Source organism: Procambarus clarkii, unplaced genomic scaffold, assembly GCF_040958095.1.
Source record: "Procambarus clarkii isolate CNS0578487 unplaced genomic scaffold, FALCON_Pclarkii_2.0 HiC_scaffold_106, whole genome shotgun sequence".
Taxonomy (NCBI): Eukaryota; Metazoa; Arthropoda; class Malacostraca; order Decapoda; family Cambaridae; genus Procambarus; species Procambarus clarkii.
Genome location: NW_027189139.1, coordinates 2896245 through 2913357, shown reverse-complemented (window position 1 = coordinate 2913357; position 17113 = coordinate 2896245).

Below are 17113 nucleotides of genomic sequence, written 5' to 3'. Positions count from 1 at the left end.
TTAGTTATGCTATTAAGATAATGAGATAATTGAGCGAGTATAAGATTAACTCGCTACAATTTACTGGGTGCAAATCCTTAACTGTAGCTTCTGTTTAACTCAACAGTAAAATGGGTACTTGGTTGTAAAAACGATTCTTCGCGGCGGGGATCATATTCCAGAGACCTGCCCGAAACGCTACGCGTACTAGTGGCTGTACAAAAATGTAACAACTCTTGTATATATCTATATAGAAAGGGGAGACATGATAACCACCTACAAAATTCTCAGGGGAATTGACAGGATGAACAAGGGACAAACTCTTCAGTACGGGTGGGACACGAACAAGGGAACACAGGTGGAAACTTAGTGATTAAATGAGCCGCAGAGACATTAGAAAGATTTTTTTCAGTGTAAGAGTATTTAGTAAATGGAATGCACTAGGAAGTGATGTGGTGGAGGCTGACTCCATACACAGTTTCAAATGTAGATCTGATAGAGCCCAGTAGGCTCAGGAATCTGTACACCAGTTGAAAGGCGGGACCAAAGAGACAAAGCTCAACCCCCGCAAACACAAATAGGTGAGTACAGTAGGTAGAAGACACTATACTATCCTGTATGCAGTAGTTTACCCGATAGACATTCCAATGTAATACCGTTTTCTGTGAACGTTCTTACAATACACACTTTAAAGATTTTTGAAGCACAAACTAGTGTATATAATGTTGATTGGTGAAGCACTTATTTTATGTAATAAATTATTATGCTTATTATAATTTACTAATAACAACTAATATTTCTCAAAACAAAAATACGAGCCTTCAATAGGATGTAGCTGATTTGTAATATTCTAAGAGCATGGACAATAGTAGGTCAATTTCACAACCCATGTGGGACCTGAAAACTACAATTTTCATTATAATTGAACCAATCACGACTAATTCTGCTGTCTACGTCAATGGACGGGTACTATGAGACGTAAATTGGTACGTGAGGAAGAGTTTGGGCCTTGAAAAATATATAACTGGGAATATACCACATATGTACTAATTCATAAGGAAAATATTGACTAGAAGCAATAAGTCATATTTGTGCTGTCTTGTGCGAGAGCGGGTTGCAACATACATGACCACAAGGTTCACCACACCAGCATACATGACCACAAGGTTCACCACACCAGCATACATGACCACAAGGTTCACCACACCAGCATACATGACCACAAGGTTCACCACACCAGCATACATGACCACAAGGTTCACCACACCAGCATACATGACCACAAGGTTCACCACACCAGCATACATGACCACAAGGTTCACCACACCAGAATACATGACCACAAGGTTCACCACACTATCATACACGAGCACAAGGTTCACCACACTTGAATGGTGATTATACTTGATAATAATACTCTTATTATTGCATTATTGCATTATCGCATTATCTCACTTAATACTGGTACTTATTATCGATCCTGAGATCGATATTGACTCCTGAGAATTACGTTACTCGACTGAGCGGTCAGCTGTCAATCCCGACAGCCTTGTCACTCACCTCAAAAATCTATCATAATTTTCGTTAACACGTCAGCCACGAACCTACATATATATACAACCACACTTGTTACAACCTTGGGGAACACAACATGAGAAATAACCACACTCTGTTATCACTCCACAATGCCAGTAATCCCTGGTGTTACACACAGACACTATTACCTGTGCACTTATGATGACCAGTACTGGATTTCCACACCTGCAAGAGATTACATCACATGGAACATGATAAACATCATGAATGAATTACTATAATTCTACCAGAGTGTAATATAAATATTACTTGGACATCCCTCACTGTCCTTGGCTAATCTATGTAAACTTTGTTCCCGTGTGTACTCACTAACACACACACATACAGGGGACACCTGTCTACACAAGTCTAAATCCGTCTGGACTGACATGAATGTCAATAAGGGTGAAAATCTCACACGTTCCCACTTCACCTCACCCAACCGGGTGTTTGGAGACCATGGGACAGCACACCTGACCTCGAATTCAGGCTAAAAGATAAAACCACCAAAAACACACACAAGGTATTTACTCTCATTTACACAGCCGGCTCACATCCATGCACCCCAGTGTCCCACTCCCTACACAGACCACCTGCTTTGCAGGTGGTTGGTCAGCAATACCAGCGATAGGCTAAGCTGGTATAGCCTCGTGTGTTGATGGTCGTACACGGATAGCTCGGCGCATTTATCGTAATCTCTCACACAACACATGGCTCGGATCGTACACCCCAGACCCACCGGTGAAGCGGTGCGTTCGTACACAAATGGCGCGTTCACGTCTAGCTTCAATTTCCACGAATTTCTATGGAAAAACCTGCCTCTGAACATGATATTTCTCCGTTCACTCGACTGCTATAAGGCACTAGCAGGATTTAGAACGTTTGTATGATTGTCGGAAAATCCGACACCATATAATAACATCATACAGACAGATAATATTGCTGTGTTGTATAAACAAGTTACCCATAGAAAATGTAACTTGTAGTGGAACATTCTGTCTATAGAAAACAGGATATCGTTACCACATACTATTATAAATTCACCACCTATTATGGTGGGAATTATTCTTAAATACATTAGTCTTTGGACTTTACCATCATAAAAACATCTCATATAAATTAACTTAATTATCAGAATTAAAATAGAGTAAATGTGACCCTTCTATCACTTACAGTCATCCTGACAATGCAGACCAGTAGCGTCAGTTGTGAGGGAGTGGTCAGCCATTGTTATTGTACTAAGACCAGAGGCATGGGAGCAATTCGGCTCCTGTTAATTTTACTTGGACGAAATGTTATGGAAACCAAAGGTGTACCATCATCAACACGCTGTCAACAAATACAAGTTAAGTGTTCTGCCGGAAACCCATTTATCTATCATTTGTGGCCATTAATGTCATTAGGTAGGGTGAGGCGGTTAGATCACGAGATCGCCTCATACTAAAGGTAATTAAACCCAGGTCTTCATGGTTCCTTGTACAGTGTTTTCTCTGATATAGCTGTCATATATTAGGATTCTGGCTTTACAGCTAGCGCCCTTTTGACAGGTCAAGACGAGGAAGCATGCTTTGTGTGCCAGTTACTGGGTGATGGAAGCTACCTCAAAGAGGATAATTTGGTGTCTACATGCTGGTTATACCTGGTGGACTAAGGCCTGCTGTACAAATAAGATAAGGAACCTCTTCAATGTGTAGTTAATACTGTAGTTTGATTGGCTGCATATATATAAATTTAATACCAACCCCCCCTAATGTGTAGAGGATCGATTTGTGAGATTGTGAGATTATTGCAGAAATACAGTCCACTTATCATCATACCAATCGAAGTATATAAATTAATGTAAATATAAATTCTATATAAATTCATATAAATTAAATAAATATAAATCTCACAGGTCAGTTCCCACATTATTTGGACCTTCAGAACCGGATTATTTGGTCCTTTGAACCAACATTTGGTCATCTTAGCACCGGATGAACCAGTTAACCAGTGGATTCATTAAATATACTAGTGCAGTGTGATTTATACAAAGCCAGCAGTCAAAGATGGTGGCGTTGCCTCAAGCGAGTTCATGAGCCCCGCTCAGTTCAGTTCAGCCTCATCAGCGGTTTCAGGGACACCCACAGATATTTGGTGGCGTGTTATTCCGTGAGATGACAGCGCTAATATTGAAGCCAGCCAAATTAGTGACTGTGTCTTCGAGATTGTTCACGGATTTCGTGGTGTTAAATTTCGCGAGAGATTATCCACGAATTTTGTGGAGTTTATTTCGCGAGGTCACTAATAATATTTAATACTTCTTGATAATATTAGAAGTTTTATAGAGGCTATTATCAATAATTGTGTATATTATTTCTCCAAAATAGAGATTTATTTAATATATATTGCACTAGTGTTCTCAATATAATATTTACTAATTGCCAACCCACAACAGGGTAGGATATTACCATTGACTAGTTGAACTATTTATTGTTCATCCTAGTCCCATTATTACCATAGTCAGTTGTACTATATTAAACAACCTAGCACCATTAATGAATGGTCCAGACCCTATTTTGGGTGTAAATTTTATCAACTCGAGTTGAGTTGTGTATATATAATAATTTACTTATGATCATTAAACCTTTGAGTGATTAATTAGTGTCTATACCATCCTAGGGTAATATAGAAGAGCTTACCTAAAGGTACTTCCAGTGACACTGGTTTATCACTCAAATCATTAGTGTGTATGATTGTATATATATAATGTGTATTAATTTTAAGTGCTAACCTCTAGTAGAGGTAGGATTATCGCCTAGTGAGTGCAGAATTTTACCCTAGGCTACCATTAGTACTTGCTCACAATTTATGCGCCAGTGGTGCCCAATTAACAAGTCACCATGACTAATCCACAGAAAGCAAAGCGTGCTTTAGTAGCAAGTAAACGTCAACTGACAAGAGATCTCAACCAATATGAACAGTTGTTATATGAGCCTGTAATTAATTATCGTCGGTTGAAAATACCACTGTTACAGATTCAAACCCAATTGCATATATTGAAAGCAAATAGGAAATCTTACCAAAATCAGGTCCACGACGACGACGACATAGTAGTTGAAGATGTGGAACCTTTCCTGTCTGACCTAGCACAATATGAAGAAGAAACTCAAGGCAGGTTGGAACATTTACACAGGATAATTGAATCAGAACAATTAGCCAGTACATCAAATAAAGTAGATAATGTTATGGATGATCTGGATCTTTTTGAGAATAAATGTCAAGCCAGATTAGATCCTTTAATCAACAAGGATAAAGCTTCACCCAGTAAAGCTTCACCCACTACAGCTTCACCCAATATTATACCACCAGAAATTAAGCAGTTCTCAGACAATTTATCCACAGTCTCTGTGGATTCTGAAAACCCAATACCTAAGGCTACTAAGCTAACATGCCTCCAAACTAGAGGTGAAGCTGAACCAGTAGTAGAAAATGTAAATGAAAATAGCGACAGCGCTAATTTCCCAGTCCAGCATCCTAGGAATAATGCTGGCAATGAGAAAACTGTCATACATCTAGTACTACAATTGTTGGATTTACCTCAACCTGATCAGACTGCTGACTCATTACAATCCTTCAGCATGGAGTTTGAGTCACTACTAAGAACATTCAGTCTTAAGGTTGATATAACTACTAGTGAATGGATGACCAAAGTAGTCCTTCAACGAAAATTGTCCAGCGATATACTAGATGAATTATATGCACATCAACATAACACCATCCTGACAGTACAGGACATCACTGAAGGTTTATATTCCATCATAAACAAACGACGAGCAAATGAGGAAGTTAAAGCCTCATGCAAGCCTTCAGAAATAGAAAATAATAGTTAATTAAAGGGTAAAACAACTACCCCAAATAAACATCAACCAATTACTCAAACATCAAGTTGCAGAAAATCTGACAATGCAGCAGAATCCTCCAAGCCTACTGTTACTAGTTCACCCAAACCGGTATCTTCCAAACGTGCAGTAGGCTGGGGGACATGTATGTTCTGCAAAAAGAAACATTCAACATACTGTTGTGCTAATTATCCAACCAGAGACACTCGTATTGAGCGACTCCAGGAATTAGGGAGATGTTCAAGGTGTCTCAAGTCACACAACATAGACTATTGTGATACCCAATTCAACACCTGTAACAGGTGTAGAAGAGGTAGGCACCATGCAGCACTGTGCAAATATACGAAATTAACGTATTCAAGACCCAAGGTGGAAGATAGCATTCCACCATTGTACAGTACTGCTAGGTGCAAGAAACAAAGAGTGTCCAATCGGCAAAGTCTAAAGGTAATACGACTTTGCCTACTGCCCAAATTACCATCCTGAATAAGAGGGCCAAGGTCCATACCCGTGGGTTGTTTGACCAAGGGTCCCAGAGAACATATGTCACTAAAAGGTTGGCAGATGAACTACAATTAAAGCCTGTAGCCCAGATGTCATTCAATATTTCAGGGTTTGTAACAGATGCAGGACCTCAAGTCTACCAGGTGGTACAACCATCAGTACGTTTAGGCAGGTACATCTGTAGAGTACAAGCCATTGTGGTGGACAAAATACCAGTAGACCTACAAGTTCAAGGTCTGAGAGCAACAGCCAAATTCCTGAGAAATAGAGGAATAAAATTGGCAGATAATATTAAGTCTGATCACCTCACTGACTTCGGTCTCCTTGTAGGGACAGACTATTGCCATCGATTCATTGGTAGCCCTACTAAATATCAGGGCATAACCATGTTAAACTCTGCAGGAGGTAAATTACTCTCAGGCCCAGTATCAAGCCTGAGGAGACCTATGGCTGCAGATAAACAATACCAATAGAAATCTAAATTTGTCAGCTGATTATATTTCTCCAGTAGCATTATACTAAGGAGATTACAGCTGACTATAGTAACAGAGGTTGATGTTAGTATCATCATTTAAAGCTGAAGATGAGTTCATGAGGCCTCAGTGGCAAATCAGTGAACAGTAGCCTAAACAGCTACAAGTCACTGCGACCAATGTCACCGAACCCACTGCAGTCTCAGAACCATACTTTACTTTAATGATGAGCTATTCAATCTTCTGAATTAATTAACTAAATTAAACCCCAATAAATCTGATGACTGATTTGATACATTTATTATTTAATCAAGATGTATTCCATGGGCCTCAGTGTTTATATATCAGTGACCAGTTACCTGAACAAACTTCAAGTTATATCTAATGTCACTGATCTCACTGCAGTCCCTGAATCATACTTGACTGTAGTACTTGATCACATTCAGTCTTCTGGGTTAAATAATATGTATTTAGGCTTGAATTTTAGCCTTTCAAGAGTTAACAGGGAAATGAAATCGCAATAGACTTCTAATCCCTGCAACTCTAGTACGGGACATCCGTCCTGTACGAACAGACGCACAAATGTGTGATTACTAACTACTAACATCAAATTAATCTAATAATTCGAAGGAGGAGTATCGGTGTTCATCTGTTCTAAATAGGACTTCGACCCGTGAGCAGCCCCCTGGGGAATTATGTCGGAAAATCCGACACCATTTAATAATATCATACAGACAGATAATATTGCTGTGTTGTATAAACAAGTTACCCATAGAAAATGTAACTTGTAGTGGAACATTCTGTCTATAGAAAACAGGATATCGTTACCACATACTATTATAAATTCACCACCTATTATGGTGGGAATTATTCTTAAATACATTAGTCTTTGGACTTTACCATCATAAAAACATCTCATATAAATTAACTTAATTATCAGAATTAAAATAGAGTAAATGTGACCCTTCTATCACTTACTGTCATCTGGACAATGTAGGCCAGTAGCATCAGTTGTGAGGGAGTGGTCAGCCATTGTTATTGTACTAAGACCAGAGGCATGGGAGCAATTCGGCTCCTGTTAATTTTACTTGGACGAAGTGTTATGGAAACCAAAGGTGTACCATCATCAACACGCTGTCAACAAATACAAGTTAAGTGTTCTGCCGAAACCCATTTATCTATCATTTGTGGCCATTAACCCTTAACATGCTCGGGGTCTAATATCCTGCTATCCACACAGGCGCATGTCATTTTGAAAAAAAAATAATTTTTTTTTTTTGCTAATCTGTTAAGTTCTGTTCACTGATCACGGGAAAAATAAAAAAAAAATTCTATTGTACTTACTTTTGTTGCAATAGAGCCGAGAAGCTCGGTGAAGACGTCACAATCTGCATGTTCGCTCATGCAGTACACGCCCGGGAGATGTTGCGCGCGGTCCTCAAACAGCCAGAGTTGCCACAAATATATTTTCGCGCTATTTATTTACAATGTCTAAGCGCATTTTATCTAATTTTTTTTCACTAATTGTGTTTCAAATACTGTTTGAACATATTTTGTATCAATAATTGTTGCATATTTGAGTATACACAGGCGCACACAAATGTTTTCAATTACGGCAATATAATATGTCATTACAGTCTATTATATTGTATGTTCTGCTTATATTTGTATATATTTACACACACGCACACGCTATCTGCTTATATGTTTACATATTTACACACTCGCACACGCTATACACACTTTGAAGCACACTTAGAAGATTTCTAGACTGTGGTAGTCATTGAAGCAGTCGACAGCACATAATGGGATACCACACGTTTCACACCATGTTTGCACAAGCTTCCGTTTCTTGTCTCTACGTGTCGTTGTTTTACACACCAAGCAATCACGTTGGGCTATTGCACGCTTCACACCAGGTGGCAAATACTTAAGTTTGTGTGCTAGGAAGCCTTCAGTGTGAGCGAGGCGTGGAGTACCAGCATGCTGCAACAGTGGGTTTATGATGGGCGGCTGAATACCTGGGACATCTTTTGCAAACTTTCCTAATAACTGTATTGCAGCATCAAATACAAAGTCACGGAAAGTGGGCTTACGTCCAGTTCTCACAAGGTACATGTTGAAACAGTTCAGCATGCTCATGTCCACAAGATGGAAGAACACTTTTTTCGTCCACCTACATGTCTTCCGCACACACTCTGCAGTGCCAATCATCATGTCTGATTTATCAATCAACCGCATGTTGATATTATAGTCTAAAACACAGTCTGGCTTATATAGTGGTGCGTTTGTTTTATGGCTCACTTTCCCACTGTTCACCATTGTTCCATCATGAATTGTTGTCAACAAGTTCACCTCTCTTTTGTCTTTCCACCGAACTGACAGAATGTTATCACTTTTCCTTCTCTGACACTCACCAACTGCAATGTCGTTGTCAAACACAGGCATTTCCCTTCGTTGTGGCTTTACTGTACCAACCAATCCGGTTCTATTTTCTAGCAAGAACCGAGCTAGCAAGGGACTTGTATAGTAATTATCTGTGTATAAAATGTGTCCCTTGTTCATCCACGGAGCCATGATGGTCTTCACTACACTCCCCGAGAATCCATGTTCGTCGTTACCGGGAATGTCTACATCACTAGCCGAGTACAGAATCATGTGTAACACGTATCCTGTCTCACAATCACAAAGAACAAAAAATTTCAGGCCAAATCGGTTTCGTTTTGAGGGAATGTACTGTTTGAATGGAACACGTCCCTTGAAAAGTATGAGAGATTCATCAACCACCAGCTTTTGTGCTGGTACGTAAAAATCTCTGAATTTTCCAATAACATCGTTCATGTAGTGCCTCACTCGCCACAGTCTATCATCAGGTGTTCGGTCCTGAACACTTCCAAAATGTAGACACCTGAGGAGTATCTGAAACCTGTCTCGTGACATATATTTCCCGAATAAAGGTGTTGGTATTGTCTTGTCCTTGCTCCAATAGTCATTTATTGCATGTTTGTGACAGTGTTTCATCAACAAGCAGAGTGCCAAAAACACATACATTTCCGCCACTGTGGTATTTTTCCAACGCTGCAGTCGTGAAAATTCTGTGATTTCCCTCTCAATCAGGTAAGCAGCATGCAGGTTCGTTTGGTGTACAATGTATTCCATGAGTGGTTCATCATAGAATGCTGTAAAATATTCCATCTCAGCCATGTCCTCACCTTGATTAGGGAAAAGGTTTGTAATCCCTACATCTTTATCGTCAAAGTGAGGAATATTAGGAATAAAATCGTCACCATCACTCCACTCAAGTACACCAGGCGTCCTGCGAGATGCAGAGGAAAGACGGCGAGGAAGCGATGCATACCGGCGACCAGGAGCTGAATACCGTCTGCGAGAAGCACGGCGGCTACGTGCACGTGAGGTGGGTGCACGTGAACACGAGGGTCTTGGTCCCTCATGTGGTGCCATGCGGTGGCGCTTGGCCGGGCGAGATGCTGCTGACGCGACAATTTCTCGCCCAGTTACACCACTGGTACCAGCCACAGGCTCAATAAAACTTTGATCTGAGTCACTAAACCCAGAAAAGGAGTCACCTCCCTCTGACTCGTCACCCTCAAACAGAAAATATCCACAGGAACTGTGAGGTCGTGGTAGAATTGGGGTAGAAAATGGGCGAGGAGGCATGGGAGAGCGTATAGGCCTCGCCATGGCATGGCGGTCATTCTCACTCTCACTGCTGCTGCTGCTATCACCCGACAACTGTGTATAATCCTCATCGTTGTCTGAATCGTCAAACACACTTTCTTCACCTTCAGAGAATAATTCGTGGGCTATTTGCTCTGGGGTGAGGGACTGAGTGGTGCGTGCCCGTGAGGCGTTTGACCGTGCGCTCGCCATGGTGACTCTCGCTAAACTGAGGCCTCCCATGCCATCGAATCGTGAGCTGGATTTTTTTTCAAAATGGCCGCTGTTTACTAGAGCCCCTGGGCAGCGTATGGGACCCCCAGCTACACCGCGGGCCATTCAAATCGTGCGCGGTACCCATACACTTCATATGAAGTGAAGCGCAGTTGACTGGTAAAACGATTTACACTTCATATGAAGTGATGCGCACTTTAAGGGTTAATGTCATTAGATAGGGTGTGGCGGTTAGAGCACGAGATCGCCTCATAATAAAGGTAATTAAACCCAGGTCTTCATGGTTCCTTGTACAGTGTTTTCTCTGATATAGCTGTCATATATTAGGATTCTGGCTTTACAGCTAGCGCCCTTTTGACAGGTCAAGACGAGGAAGCATGCTTTGTGTGCCAGTTACTGGGTGATGGAAGCTACCTCAAAGAGGATAATTTGGTGTCTACATGCTGGTTATACCTGGTGGACTAAGGCCTGCTGTACAAATAAGATAAGGAACCTCTTCAATGTGTAGTTAATATTGTAATTTGATTGGCTGCATATATATAAATTTAATACCAACCCCCCCTAATGTGTAGAGGATCGATTTGTGAGATTGTGAGATTATTGCAGAAATACAGTCCACTTATCATCATACCAATTGCTATCGAAGTATATACATTAATGTAAATATAAATTCTATATAAATTCATATAAATTAAATAAATATAAATCTCACAGGTCGGTTCCCACAATGATCACTGGAGTGAGGACCCACTGTAATACCGTAAAGGTGTTTTGTATTTATAATATACATAGTACAGGAGTCACAGACAAGATTTTGAGAGGCACCAGGTTGGCGGCCCCTAGTAATTAATAAACTCTCATCTCTAAGTATTAACGACCACCAAGTGACCATGGTCAGGTCGCGGGAAGTTGACCTGGTCTCTGCTAATCTCATAATTGCAGGCGGCTAGCTGGGGGGGGGGGGTGTGACCTTCAAACATAACGCCAATTTAAGGTGTGGCTTGGTAGAGTGCCTGGGGTATCTACCTGTGGGCGGAGTTAGCTAGTTGGTCTCCAATAAATACCCCGGGTACTGTACACTCGAGAGATATACAGATAGGAAGAGACAGACAGACAGGAGGAGACAGACAGATAGGAAGAGACAGACAGAAAACATGAGAACAGCCAGCAGACCAGAACCAAGAGGCTGTCAGCAGCACGGGGTCGGACAGCTCTGTCAACTACAGTCCCCCCCCCCTCTCTATCCAGCTATAGGCAGACACTTGATGAGTTGAACATGAAAGGTGACGTAGTCATGTTTACTAGTGTTGTGTGACTATCAGGGAGAAGACGGCTGTAATGGTCTCGAATTCTGGTGTAGTGACTCACGTTTTACATTAATAATGAACCTTCAGTTCGATTGCTGGAATTCTGATATTTATCATGCTAAATAAATAATGGATTCACTTACTTTTAATTTTACTTTAATTGTGTTCCCGAGTTGTTGGAATTACTGATATATGCAAACTAGAGGGTAGAGTACTCTAGAGTTAGTGAGAAGAGAGAATCTTGCCTGGAACACGATTCCAGTTAAATCATGCTAATAATGACCTGTTGAAACATCTTTGAGAATTTTGTGATACCGACAAGTTCTATTCCTTATCTTGTATATAATGGTTTTGAATGGATGGTGGCAGTCTACCTTCTACTTCTACTATCTACTTTTCTACTTCTACCTATCTACCATTCTACCTCTACCACCACATCCTATTCATCTCTGTACCCTCTCTCCCTTTCATTGAACCACACTCCTCCCTCCTCCCTCACTAATTACTTCATTATTCATCTCTTTCCTTTCCTTTCTCTGATTCGTTCGTGGCAGTGAATTGCTCTAGAGTTCTCTTGAGTCGCGGGTACCTGATCAGGTTACAATGCCTTGTATTCGTGATACCTAGGTAATCAAATACCTAGGTCTCAAGGTGTTGAACTAGAGAGGCTGCAGTAGGGACTCTGGAGGGAGCTTTAGAATAGCTAACTGGGGAGTGGGATAATGGACAAGAAAGAGCTATTTTCCCCACTTCCCCATTAGAATAGTTAACTAGGGTTGGTATAATGGACTAAAGAGAGCTGTTCCCCCACCCCCCCCCCCGCGTTACACTACGAGCACATTGACCGCTAGTATGCAAATTACCCACGTTCCAGATCTCTACTCACTACACTCCCTGTCTGTCTTTCTCCCCTTCGTACGGCGACGGCCGTATTGTATTCTGCTGCAGACGACGTCATAGTTAAGGTGGAGCGTGGAGCTTGTGGAGTAGTCAGCCGCCACGACGTCTTCTTTATTTGATCGAATTGAGCAAAGCAAGCGTCAGGACAAGGTGGCGGCTGGATTCAGAATGATGGCGTCTCTCGGCGAGTTGAAGCATCTTCCAGGGTGCTCCTCAAAAGAAACAATCAGAGGGAGGCACACAGCGGCCTACCCCTCTCAACCAATCAGAGGCGAGCTACTAGGCCTGCAGGGCGACTCTAAGATGGCCGACCCAAGGTGGCGTCCAAGATGGCTGGCTACCGTTGTCATGGGAACAAGGCTGGCGGTGTGGCGGCGGGTGGCAACCAGCATCACCACGCTCTCCTCCTTCCCCCACAAACCTGTCTCCCTCAAACTCTACACAGTAAGAGTTGTTGCTGGCTCTATCTCTTTCTACAAATGCGTCACAACGACCATTGTGACATATTTGGATTGCTGATGACTGGGGCTCTCACATGAGCCCAAACACAAGATGATTCGGGTTCTGGTTACAAACTTAGGTCCGTACACTTGTCAGTGCACTTGCAAAGTGCACCGTCCGCCACAGGCATATAAAACCAGTGGAAGTTTAGTCTGGTGAAACCATCCCCTCTCACTCATTATACCAGGTCTACACCACCAGCATCACGGTCCTCACCATACCAGGTCCACACCACCACCAGCATCACGGTCCTCACCATACCAGGTCCACACCACCAGCATCACGGTCCTCACCATACCAGGTCCACACCACCACCAGCATCATGGTCCTCACCATACCAGGTCCACACCACCACCAGCATCATGGTCCTCACCATACCAGGTCCACACCACCAGCAACACGGTCCTCACCATACAAGGTCCACACCACCAGCATCATGGTCCTCACCATACCAGGTCCACACCACCACCAGCATCATGGTCCTCACCATACCAGGTCCACACCACCAGCATCATGGTCCCAACCATACAAGGTCCACACCACCAGCATCATGGTCCTCACCATACCAGGTCCACACCACCACCAGCATCATGGTCCTCACCATACCAGGTCCACACCACCACCAGCATCATGGTCCTCACCATACCAGGTCCACACCACCAGCATCATGGTCCTCACCATACAAGGTCCACACCACCAGCATCATGGTCCTCACCATACCAGGTCCACACCACCAGCATCATGGTCCTCACCATACCAGGTCCACACCACCACCATGGTCCTCACCATACCAGGTCCACACCACCACCAGCATGATGGTCCTCACCATACCAGGTCCACACCACCAGCATCACGGTCCTCACCATACAAGGTCCACACCACCACCAGCATCATGGTCCTCACCATACCAGGTCCACACCACCAGCATCATGGTCCTCACCATACCAGGTCCACACCACCAGCATCACGGTCCTCACCATACCAGGTCCACACCACCAGCATCATTGTCCTCACCATACCAGGTCCACACCACCAGCATCATGGTCCTCACCATACCAGGTCCACACCACCACCAGCATCATGGTCCTCACCATACCAGGTCCACACCACCAGCATCATGGTCCTCACCATACCAGGTCCACACCACCACCAGCATCATGGTCCTCACCATACCAGGTCCACACCACCACCAGCATGATGGTCCTCACCATACCAGGTTCACACCACCAGCATCACGGTCCTCACCATACCAGGTCCACACCACCACCAGCATCATGGTCCTCACCATACCAGGTCCACACCACCAGCATCATGGTCCTCACCATACCAGGTCCACACCTCCAGCATCATGGTCCTCACCATACCAGGTCCACACAACCACCAGCATCATGGTCCTCACCATACCAGGTCCACACCACCACCAGCATCATGGTCCTCACCATACCAGGTCCACACCACCACCAGCATCATGGTCCTCACCATACCAGGTCCACACCACCAGCATCATGGTCCTCACCATACAAGGTCCACACCACCAGCATCATGGTCCTCACCATACCAGGTCCACACCACCAGCATCATGGTCCTCACCATACCAGGTCCACACCACCACCATGGTCCTCACCATACAAGGTCCACACCACCAGCATCATGGTCCTCACCATACCAGGTCCACACAACCACCAGCATCATGGTCCTCACCATACCAGGTCCACACCACCACCAGCATCATGGTCCTCACCATACCAGGTCCACACCACCACCAGCATCATGGTCCTCACCATACTGGTCTATGTTACAAACCTTAAGACTTAGTACGATTCTTTCCCCGCAGTGATTAATTATATTAAATCGGCCTTGCAAACAGGTGTCTAGGGGTAAAGGGGAATAAAACACTGCATAATTTGGGGAAACAATGTATCTACGCTAAAGATGACAAACATAACAATTAAATAGTACAGTTAATGGCCAGAAATATTCTTTAGCATGCAATAATAAAAATAAAATCTTTATTGAGCAATGAGCAATCACACCAGAACATGAATTCTTGATTTGGAAAAATCACAATCATCTAACCAGAGAATTAACCGAGTATTAGCTAAAATAACCATAACCACGGACTTAACTTAAAACATGTCTCCTCTCGACCAAAGTTGCTACGCCTCTGCCCAAGTGTCGGATCCCAGGGCAGGCGTCTACCACAATATCAATTAAACATCCACATAAACTATTGTGGAAATTCTACTAACAAAATGTAGTACTAATATTCAAATCATTATTAATCTTAAGAGTATATAATGATGTTACATTACTCAATATAATTTACTGCCAAACAATAATAAGAATTAGTCAAGGGTAAACTATACTCACTCGCTTGACAACAAGTTCCCTCACTGGCCACATCCAAATATGGTCATCCCCCCACACGGAGAAACCAACATGAAAATACTTGCACAAAAAAGCCTCATACAATATAATGCAACTCGGCACACTACAGCATGCTGCAATATATAACATACAATATTCTAATATCATCAAAATGGATACTATACTAATTATAGAACAAGACAATAAAGTAATATAAGCATCAAGAGTAATGTTAGAATCCTAGTAAGATTCGTAACATCCCTCCCGTCCCCTAAGAAAAAAATTAAATATACTGAAGGTTGATTTCATTTTTTTGACTGCATGAAATATAACATGAAAATACAACATAAAAATACTTCAACTAAAATCAAAGTACAAAGCAATGAAATTTCACACAGTAAAAAAATTCAAAATTTACATACAACTTATGAATAAAGAACACTACATATTATGGCACTGCAACAGGAAATCCTCTGGATAAGGCATCAGCAAAATAACATTTTGCCTCCCAGGAATATGACGAATTACAATATTGAATTCTTGCAGAATCAATGACCATCTAAGTATTCTCTGGTTTTTACACTTCATAGAGTTGATAAATGTCAATAGATTATGATCTGTATATACTACCACTTGATTTCCTTACAAATATGTCTCAAACTTCTTCACTGCCAGTATTAAACAAAGTGTTTCTTTCTCAACTACAGAGTAATTAATTTGTGTCCTGTCAAACTTACGAGAGAAATAATGAACAGGATGTTCTAACTCATCTGGTCCTACTTGGAACAAAACTGCACCTGCTCCTAGATCTGAAGCGTCTATGCGAAGAATAAATGGTTTATCATACTGTAGACTAGCTAGCACAGGTGAAGTAGAGAGAATTCCTTTCAACAACTGAAAAGAGTTCTGACACTCCTGCGTCCACTTAAATTTTACCTGTTTCCTTAAAAGATTTGTTATGGGTGCAGCACCAATGGAAAAGTTTTTACAATACCTCCTATAATACGCACACATTCCAATAAATCTTTGCACAGCCTTCTTATTTGTTAGGACTTGGTACTCCACAATTGCCTGGATCTTGTCTTGCAATGGGACTATCTTTCCTTGTCCGACGACCTCATGTCTTAAATACACTATAGTTCCTTTAGCCCAACTACATTTCTTCATATTGACAGTCATATTAGCATGTTGTAACACATTAAACATTTCCTAAATACACTATAGTTCCTTTAGCCCAACTACATTTCTTCATATTGACAGTCAAATTAGCATGTTGTAACACATTAAACAATTTGTCTTTACATATAAACATATGTCTTTAAACTAGACATATGATCTACCTATATAAGGGGCCTCGTAGCCTGGTGGATAGCGTGCAGGACTCGTAATTCTGTGGCGCGGGTTCGATTCCCGCACGAGGCAGAAACAAATGGGCAAAGTTTCTTTCACCCTGAATGCCCCTGTTACCTATCAGTAAATAGGTACCTGGGAGTTAGTCAGCTGTCACGGGCTACTTCCTGGGGGTGGAGGCCTGGTCGAGAACCGGGCCGCGGGGACACTAAAGCCCCGAAATCATCTCAAGATAACCTCAAGAAGATACCCAATTCTTACTGAAAATCACAATGTCATCCAAATATGCCCTACAATCTGGCATATCCTTCAACAAAGAATTCTTTAATTTCTGAAAAGTGGCTAGAGCATTCCTTAATCCAAAAGG